Source organism: Tachypleus tridentatus, chromosome 7, assembly GCF_004210375.1.
Source record: "Tachypleus tridentatus isolate NWPU-2018 chromosome 7, ASM421037v1, whole genome shotgun sequence".
Classification (NCBI taxonomy): domain Eukaryota; kingdom Metazoa; phylum Arthropoda; class Merostomata; order Xiphosura; family Limulidae; genus Tachypleus; species Tachypleus tridentatus.
The window spans coordinates 21330819-21341202 of NC_134831.1; the positions used below are offsets into that span (position 1 = coordinate 21330819).

The window sequence follows — 10384 nt, forward strand, 5'->3', positions numbered from 1 at the left end:
CAATGGTTAAAAAAAATAAAACTGTGATCCTTTCAACAATGCCGTGTCCGATACATTAGTCGGCCCTACTTTAGCGACGAAATACGAAATGGAAGACAGCTAGTCTTCACTACACACCGCCAACTCTTGGGCTACGTCGATTTTACAAAAAAATTGTGGGATTAACTCTCACAATATGATGCCCATACGGCTAAAAAAACGAGTGCGTTTCAGACAGGGATACGAGCCACCGATCATCAGTAGAGTGGCTTAACCACATTGTCATGCCGGGCAGTATAAGAGGTAGCCGTATTCTTTGTTTCCCATTTGTACTATATGTACTCAAAAAGACGGCTTGGACAGTTATATATTATTAAAATCTTGGTTCTTCACACCAATGACCCCATTTGATGTTAATAGAAAATAAAGGGAAGAGACCCGCCTTGTATAAAGATGATGAAGATATTCGTATTGTACACACAGTTGTATTACTTATATCTCACGCAGTCGTGCTTTGTTAACTTTTAGTTTTTGTAGTTTAAATATATAGGTGACTTCTGATCATAGAATGTTCGAGCCAGAGGGACAACAAAACACTGAATAACTCCGACAACACAGAAAATTCTCGATTAATCGTTCACTTCGTAATACCCACTCCACGAAATTGGATCCAGGTCAATGTATTACCTCCATTGTCATTGACACTAGTTTTAAAAAACTAAAATTTCATCTTGCATTGCTATGCATAAATAATGAACTTTATGCAAATTTTGCGTTCCTTCAATAAAACATAACTGCATACTTTCTGATAAACTATAAGACATCAAAACGGTAAGCAACTGAAGTCTACCACCAAAATTTATCTAATTTTTATAAATATTGAAGAATGTTTCTAGCGATGTGTCAATTGTCGGCAATTACTCTTGAGTTTATCTTCACATAACTTGAATCGTTATTATTTTTTTTTGTTTTATATTGAAATAATTTTATCGAATAAATTTATCTTATGTGCTTTCCAATCATTTTGGAAGGGTTTTTGAGAATTGTTTTATTGAAATACATCCATTTCTTTTTAATGAGATGTCAATACTATACAATAGGTTGGCGAATGTTTTTGCCAGAATATGTAATTTCACATCTTAAAAAATACAACCTACAATAACAAAATTAGCTACCTATTTAGATTTTTACTTACAAACAAACACTGTTTTGAAGTAATTTTATTGACATACTTTAGTACTTAATTCAAAACAAACAAACCTTAAATTGCAAACAAACATACTTTGAAGATGTATTAAAAAAAGTAATAAAAAAACCTTCAACTGATCAAGAGAGAATTAAACGGTGAGTCAAAATCTCCTACTTAAAACAACAACAACACACACACACACACACACACACGAAACAACAAATTTCAAGGTGTTCTTTACTGCGCTCTGATATACTCTTACTTACGAAACATTTAGTTACATTACCGTTATCCTCCTATTTTAACTTTCTCACGAATTATTTACAATCATGACATTCTTCCAGTCATTTTAACGATAATTTGTATACCCTGGTTTTTGGTGGTCATAATAAATATGGTAATTACAGTAACTCTTGATAGGCTAGGAGAAGAAACACTGTTATCTCTTTCGATATTAATCTGGAAAAAAGTCTTCAAACACTTTTATGATGTAAGTCATAACATTGCTTTCATTCAAGGACCTTTCTGTGATTAATAGGAAAGAAGTGTCTCCCTGTTGTTAGAATCACAGATAATGAGTCAAAGAACAAAACACTTAACTTTCACTTTAGCTAAAACACAGACCGATTTTCTCAAAGTTCTTTACTATTCTTGATGTACGAAAAACTATCCTGCAAAAGGGTAACTTTTCAGTCATATCGAATATCCGAATTATGGGGAGAGGCATATCATTGGAAAATATTAACTTCGCTCCAAATTAAAGAAAATATAGCGTTCCAAAGAAGCATCTTAAGATGATTGAACTATGCTTTACGTAAATTTTGTTTTGTAAGCCACCATAGCTCAGTGGTAGAGCACTGGTCTTGTAAACCAGGGGTCGTGAGTTCTAACTTTACTGGTGGCTTTACATATCAAAAAACATATTAAGCGATTCATTTAAATAAAGACTGAGATGCGTTATTTTTCCAAGAGAATATTTTTAATTTTTCGCTGTCAAAGAAAATTGTTTCTAATTATCACAAACCACGGTAATAGTTGATAATACTATAAGATGTCTGTACTTTTATTATTCAATATTCTTAGATTACGGAATACATAAAAAATGTCTGTATTCTTTTAAAATCTATACAATATCACAAAACGCACAATTTCACCGTTAATTTACTACTTAGCAAAGTTTAGCTTTTTGTTGCAACTTGTTTTGTTATCGCGTATCGTTTTTTATGTATAGAGTTTCAAATCTTTTGGACACGACGCTAGGAACTGGATCTTAGTATTTTTGCTTTTTTCACCACTGCATGATCGAGTTCAGCCATGTTACATAAACGTTCCACAAACGTCCAGGCTATCTCTTACAACAAACATCATTAAGCTTTTGCTTAAAAGACACCACCAAGCTTAGATTCGAGCATCAGATCGGCATTCTGAAAGATGACTATTGGTAAGTATCGAATTACAGCCAAAACTGTTTCATTAAGGTTTTATCCATATTGTAGATAGATAAGCCACACGTGAATCTGACTATAAAGAGTAGAAAAAACCTTGTATGCAGAAGATGACGATTTTAAACGAAAGACATTTTGTACCAACATACTTAGTTATAAAATATTTAGTATCACAATGACTATGAAGCAGTGACAAACATTCAGAGTTCAGCATCGTCACAGTGAATACCCCCGATCTCCTTGTGGTACAGCGCTGTGTCTCAGGTCAGAGAAAGCTGGAAATCGGCTGTCGATATACGTTATAAGCAGAGCCTAGATAGGCTTTTGTGTAGCTTTACTTTTTACTACAAACAAACATCCGTCACAGTAGAAGAGGATCATAGAACTATTTCGACGCAAACTATATCAGCACGGAAGGGGATGGTATATTAATATAATCAACACATAATTGTCAATTAACGTCTTTCATACCTTGGAAAATTTCAAAAATATCACTATAAGAAAAATATCTGGCGAGTTGCACATGAACAGGGACTGGCCTTAATATTGTGAACGAGTTTAGAAAAAGGAATGACAGATATAACGACAATAAGAAATATCAAAAATACTTAGTATAGCATAATTTATCACACGTCATACACTGGTGTTAAAAGTATACGCATGTCAGTGTAACTTGAAGAAATACATGTGACCATCTATATGTACAGCTTTTTAATTTGAAAAGTGAAATTGCGACTATGAATAGTACACAAAATGGAGCGGGAGTTTAAAGTAAAAATTCAATTTCAAAAAGTAACAACTGGTAACAACTGAGACATATTGTTCACATTATTTCCTCAAGTTACAAATCCCTATTCTGACTTTCTTAAACGTTGCACATTTTTGAAAAGAAGGTCATTTCCGCAAAACGTTGGCTAAATTCATATTCGAGAAGACATCAGAGCATAACTAAGGAAAAATCACAACTTACCTACGAAACATCTTTTAAAGTGTACCTTTCATTAATGAATGTTAACACTAACGTAATAACAGATTCTGCTTCATTTAATGATAAAGTAATTGATTATCTTTGAAGACACAAGCATGAGTATTTTCATTAGAAAGTTTAAAACATCATCGTTATTTCTTCTTTCACCATTGCTCACGATCATCTGAAATTACACGATATGTTTAGGAATTTACATCAGAAGAACCACGGTTACAGTTAACACCAAATGACAAATCTTTCAAGACTTTACTATTCTACAGTATAGATATTGAATTTTTTCATCCAACTCCTCATCTTGGTCTATAGAATAATATGATGGCATTTCCAGAGCCGTAGAGGAAAGATCCAAAGTGTTCGAAAATGGATTATTATTATGTGAGTCCTATTGTATTAATCTATTATTAGAATTCGAGATTGATAACTATTTACACTATTGTTTGTTATGTTTAGTGTCAGATCTAACAAGAAGTGGTGAATCACAGTTTCTAAGCAAAGTTTGAACTTCATGACGTTTTCTATCCTATTCCTATATGATGTGGTTTGATTGTTAGTTTCAAACCAGGTATCATAGACGAATTCAAATATTGCTAAGATTCAATTTGCCGACGAATTGCTCTAAAATGTTTTTGTTATTATTTACGACGATATAAATCAAATATTTTAATTACCGTTTACCTTAAGAGTGAAAGTACAAAAATTAAAAAGTGTTTCAACCAGAGTGTCACCATTTCAGTTTATCAGTGTTTCACATTGTGCAAATTCTCAATTTATTAGAGGAGAGAACTGCATTTTCCCAGTTTAAATTCTCAATACTATAGAAAATTGTCAGTAACACATGTCAGTTAAATGTTTTAGCAAGACAAATGCTTCCATTACGTAAACAATATTTTGGCAAAGCTTATCAAGAAACAACGAGATAAACCATATCGTTAATTACTGGTATTTTCTTTAAAAAACTACCATTCAAGTAAATGTATTGGAGATACAGATTATCGTTCGTTTCTATTGGGACGATCCCACATTCATCAGTTGGAATTTGTGACATTCACCTTCCTTTGAAAAGTAGAATTATCGACTGTTTATGCCTCAGAGAAAACTTTACCCCCGTTTATATAAAGAGGAAACAAATATACTGGAAAGTCTTCTGAAAATTATTCGTAGCAATCTCGACTCTTTTGTATTTTCTAGCGTTAATTAACGATTTACACTGTCCTCTTTACTTCATATCAACAATTATTATAATCGTGGTATAAGGACGAAGACGTTATGCTTAAATGAATATCTAAATAAAGACTTTTATTTAGATATCGTATGTGTCCAAGCTATTTTCGTTTAGGATATCTCTTGATAACAGTGAAAAGTTTAGTATTTCAACTGATATAAGTTAGAATTTATTTTCGATATATCTCATAACCAATACAAACGCATGACCGAAAAAAAAATTATCTTGACATTGTGGTGAACACGTTCTTCAAATTACATTCAAGCTTTTTTGAATATGTACATATTTTGTGATCAAATGAAACACACGAATTGTCCTTGATATGTTAAAATTGCAAGGCTTATTTCCACCATTTTAATAATGAGAAGTTCTCATATGTCACACAAATTTCGAAATGAGAGATTAAATCCTGAAAAAGCGGGAATCATTTCAATATCTCAAAAGTTCCTAAACATTACTTCAACAAACATTTAATGACTTCACTACACACCTTTGCAGCCCTCAGTATGATTATAGATTATTTATTTGTACTTTTGTTTGCACGTTATTGTTAATCTATGAAATTCTGTCTCAAGAGTAACCATTTCATCACTTATACATATATTTTTTTATTTTCGATTTCATCACTTGCATCTTTTGTCAGTTGAAATTTCACTCTTTTATAGCTATTACCTTCGAAATATTTATTAACATTAGTTCAAAAGTATATTGGATATTCATTATTGTTTTGTTTTATTATGTTTTGATTTACCTAAGCTTTTGCAATAAAAAATACATACCTATATCGGTCGCAGCTATTATTGAACTTAATATGTCAAATTAATAAATAAATTATTATGTATGATTATAAAATATAAAAATACTGGTAGTTTTATGACACTATATTAGATAGTGGACGATATGAAATAATTACTGGTCTAATTTATTTATACTGAATATCTGAAATCCGTAAATATTCTGCCATCTATACTTAATCATGGACAAAATCTATTTCACTTACGCTAATAATCTTTGGAAAATTATTGGTGGAAAAATCATATTTATGATGCCACGGGTTGTAAGTTTCATGATCAGTTTTTTAAACACATACATTTTTTTAAAATAGTTAAGCTTAAGTTACGCCATTACGATCAACACAAAGCTTGTTTATAAAATTCTAGAAAAGATTTTTATTTATGTATCTTTGTTGCAAATTTGATAACTTATACTAAATGCAAAAATAATATATTGATTAGAATTTTTCTTTTAGCTTCTACACAGGTGTTCATTTCTACAAAATATAGTGTTAATTTGTTCAAAATGTTTGTACAGAATAAACTCAAAATAAGCAGTAGTGACTCAACTGAATTTTTAAACAACCTTTTACCTTGCTTAAGATTTCCTACTCAAAGGACTGTCTGAACTCTGCCTTCTACTGATAACGAAACCTGGTTTTCAGGTGTCTTAGTCCGCAGTCATACCACTGTGACACTGTGGAGAGCACATAAAAAGTAAACGTCAGTAACTACGCTTTGTATAAAACATAGAAAAATGATGTAGATGGCCATACGTATTCTTTTTAAATTGCACTTATACATGTATACATATATATTTAACATAAATGTAAGACGTCAGATAACATAATCATATAATAAGCAACACTAATATATCGTAAAGTTGTTATATTTTCCATTACTTTTCCTCATCTCTGTTGGCCGCGTAAAGGCCAGTCACAATTACTGTGCAGCTCATTTTACTTCCTCTTACACTGATAAGCTGCACACTCCACGAAGTTGGGAACGTTAATTAATAATTATTATGTTGGAAGTATTTCGCCCCATTGTGATATATTTTATGTCGAAACATTTCTGTAGCCTTCTTTCAGTGTGATGGATATTTCTTTGTAGTTATAGACAGAGCTATATCACGGGTATTGAACTCGGTTGCGAGAGTTAAAAATGAAGAATCATACCGCTTTGCCATTGTGGGTCTCCACTTTAACCACTGTCGATGCTGCATACTTTATTTGAATCTAAATAATTTCTAACTAAATATATTGCTACAATATTTCTGTTTCACTTTCGTCTAGAATCAAAAACTTCTGCTCAAACAGTACGGGATTAAGATGTCTATTGTGAGAAATAGAACAGACGTCTATGTAACATGGACGAAATCCAGTATGCAATGGGAAAAAAAAATTGATCCTTTAAGTAGCGTCGTGTCCTTTTGGGCAGAACCTCTATACATAAAGAAATGACACGCGACAACAATACAGTTGCTACAGCAAGTTAATAATTAGCTAGGTAGTAAAATAAAAATATGCCCTACAAGGTACGCAATAGTGCTCTTTTGGATATTGTATAGGTTTTATAAAGTCATTATGAAGTTGACGACGAAACAGATATCTTCTAATAATTTAATTAAGGCGATTATAGCTAGAAAACGCCTGAAGCCAAACATACTTCTTTTGAAAAACTGTATGACTAACACTGTTTTTAATTCTTCACATTAATGATCTACCTGCCGACTTTCATATACGACATAATAACTCTTTACTTGCCTTTTTCCCTTTTCAGGAAGGTATAATCATTCGTATTTGTCTTTACATAAAAATTCGAAACATTTTAACACTAATGAGTTTGTGTGAGATTCAATATGATAACAACTAATAATATTCTGAATTAGGATTAAACGGTTATATTTCTAAAATTATACAAAAAATAAAAAAATGTCATCTTCTATCTTTATAATCCTGATTATTTTGGTATATAATGACCTTTAGTGTACCATAGGTATGGGTTACTTTGTAAGTAATGGCTTTTTAAGCTTGCTCTTATACTGGTACCAAATATAGAATGTATTTTTAAACGTATGGGAAAACATTTCAGTTCAACTTTCTCATCCAGCTTTTCAAAAAAATATATCTTTTTTTTTAAAGAATGTGTTCACTATTTTAGAGTTTTGAATGACGTTTCAATATTACTGTTTGTAATTGCTGACACAAATTACCCTCGTAGGGCAACGTTTCTACTTGTGTTCACAACGATTATCGTGTGCACAATAATGTTTTATTTTGTTTCATCATGTTTTTACAAGAGTATATCTAAAGTATTTTTATGTAATGACTTTCATCGTTCTTATTCGTCGAAATTTTAAGATAATTTTTTTGGATTTATTTGTACTATCAAGCATTTACCTTTTCAAGTATAATTTAAAGTTTTTCTCATATTTTTGCACCGTTTCCCCATATATTGGCAAAGCGACATATCTGCGGATTTACACGCTAGAAACGTGGTTTCGATATCCGTGGTGTTAATTGTAGAAATACCCCATTTAGTATCTACGAGTTTCATTTCAAAAGAATAAAATTTCTTCAATTTTATACCAAAAACGGTTTATAGATTAATTGAAAAACTTGATGTTTTTTGAACAAATGAAAATAAGCGAAATACTTACATATACTCTCTTTTATCTTGATAAATATCTTCATATGAAGGCAGTTTCAGCAAAGTCTATCAGTTACTGTATAGCTGTCGTTATTTCAGATTATTAGCTAAGTATTGATAATAACTGAAAAATTATAATTAAATAAAGTCAGAAATACAATAAAATGCAATATGAATGAGCAGAATGTCTTTGAAGTATGATAATTGCTCGTTAGATGGCACAAGCAAAGTTACCCTCGAATATCGTAATAGGAATATGTCATAGAATTGTTCAAACGAATATGAATAGACGTTCATGAATGCCACACGTAAGTTGAACCATTTTCATGATTTTTTACTTACCTTTCAGATAATCTCTCATCCAGTTCCAACAAACACATAAAGAGGCCAATAAACAACTTTGCAGTTCTAAGGACGAGTGTGTGTGTTTTTTTCTTATAGCAAAGCCACATCGGGCTATATGCTCAGCCCACCGAAGGGAATCGAACCCCTGAATTTAGCGTTGTAAATCCGGAGACATACCGCTGAACTAGCGGGGTGTCCTGAGGACGATAATAGATTATTTTTACCTTTGTAAGCACTTTATTATGTCTGTGTTAAATTCAGAGTAAACATTTCAATCGTTAAACTATTTTTAAAATTTTTGATATTATCAGTTGTATTTCTGTGTTTCTTTAAACTCTATTATTTTCTTAGCTATTACCTTACAAATAACCCAATATTGCTATTTTATGAGAAATACACAAACAAACCTACATATGAAATATAATTAAATATTACGTAATTAAGAGTTTTTCCAGCCTCGGCGGAGCGCATAATAGAACAACTAGGTGTTTGTTTGTTTTGTTTTCGAAGTACGAAATTGTAGCTCATGGCTTCACTCTCTCTTGACCAGTTGGGGGTTTAACAACAGTTTTAGACTTAAGACTTCAGAAAGTTTTGATTCATGGATATGAGTGCCTGAGGTCCATGGGTTAATTTACTTTAATCCTGTCACAAATAATTTAAATATGGCGGCAGGGTGATAGAGATCCTGATGAGTAATAAAAGATAGATATTTCTTACACATATATAAATATCTAATAAAGTAAAAAGGGAAAAAAATATCTCATAGATTCATTTACTCTATTCCTACTTTAACGAATTTCGAGTGGCACAGCTGGTTAATCTGAAGCGTGAAGAATACCATTTTGATAAGATACTTTGTATGATAAATTAGTAATTAACTTAATTGCTGAATCTCCGAGAGAAATTGTAAATAACAGTTAAATTATTTGCAGATGTTTTCCTTTAATAAACATTGGTATCCAACAATTCATGGACATTGATTAAAAAAGTCGCTCAGAATAAGTTTCGAAAACATCAGATTTTTACAACTACGCAACGTGAGTTGGACTTTGTTACTAAGTACAGAGTGAAAATTTGTGAATATATATATATATATCTCAAAGGTGGTACACAAAATATGTGTAAGAGCAATTGTTTAGTCATGATAAATGTAAGCATAATAAACAAACATATAAAGAGAATTAACCATCAAGGAACAGTTTTTCATATAAAATAAACACAAAACCCTCATTCTTCTTCCTATCCTAGCCAGGTGGGTTAAGGCGTTCGACTCGTAATCTGAGGGTCGTGGGTTAAAATCCCCGTCGCACCAAACATACTCGCCCTCTCAACCGCGAAGGCATTATAAAGTAATGGTCAATCCCACTCTTTGTCGGTAAAAGAGTAGCCCAAGAGTTGGCGGTGGGTGGTTATGACTAGCTGTCTTCCTTCTGTCTTGCACTGCTAAATTAGGGACGACTAACGCAGATAGTCCTTGAGTAGCTTTGCGCGAAATTTAAAACAAACAAACAATTAATTGTCCCTTAAAATATAATCAAATAATTAATAGAAAATTATGCTTACAACCATATTTAAAAAAAAAAATCATTGTTTATTAGTTCAACTTTTGTGCTGTTTGAAATATAAATAGGCGTGTTAAAATTTGATATCTAAAATATTCCTTTGTGAAATATGTTAAGTAGTTCTATACTATGTAAAACCTACACTAATAAACACCACACCAACATTATTTATAAATACAATGTGATAACTGCCACGACTTCTATATTGGAGAAACAAGTAGAAAAT

The 10384-nt window shown here is 31.7% G+C and overlaps 1 non-coding gene across 1 annotated transcript; it reads left to right on the plus strand.

The window, feature by feature from the left end:
- The first annotated feature begins 2000 nt into the window (after positions 1-2000).
- TRNAT-UGU (transfer RNA threonine (anticodon UGU)) lies at positions 2001-2072 on the plus strand. The gene has a single exon. It is a non-coding gene; the product is annotated as a tRNA-Thr (tRNA).
- The last annotated feature ends 8312 nt before the right edge of the window (positions 2073-10384 follow it).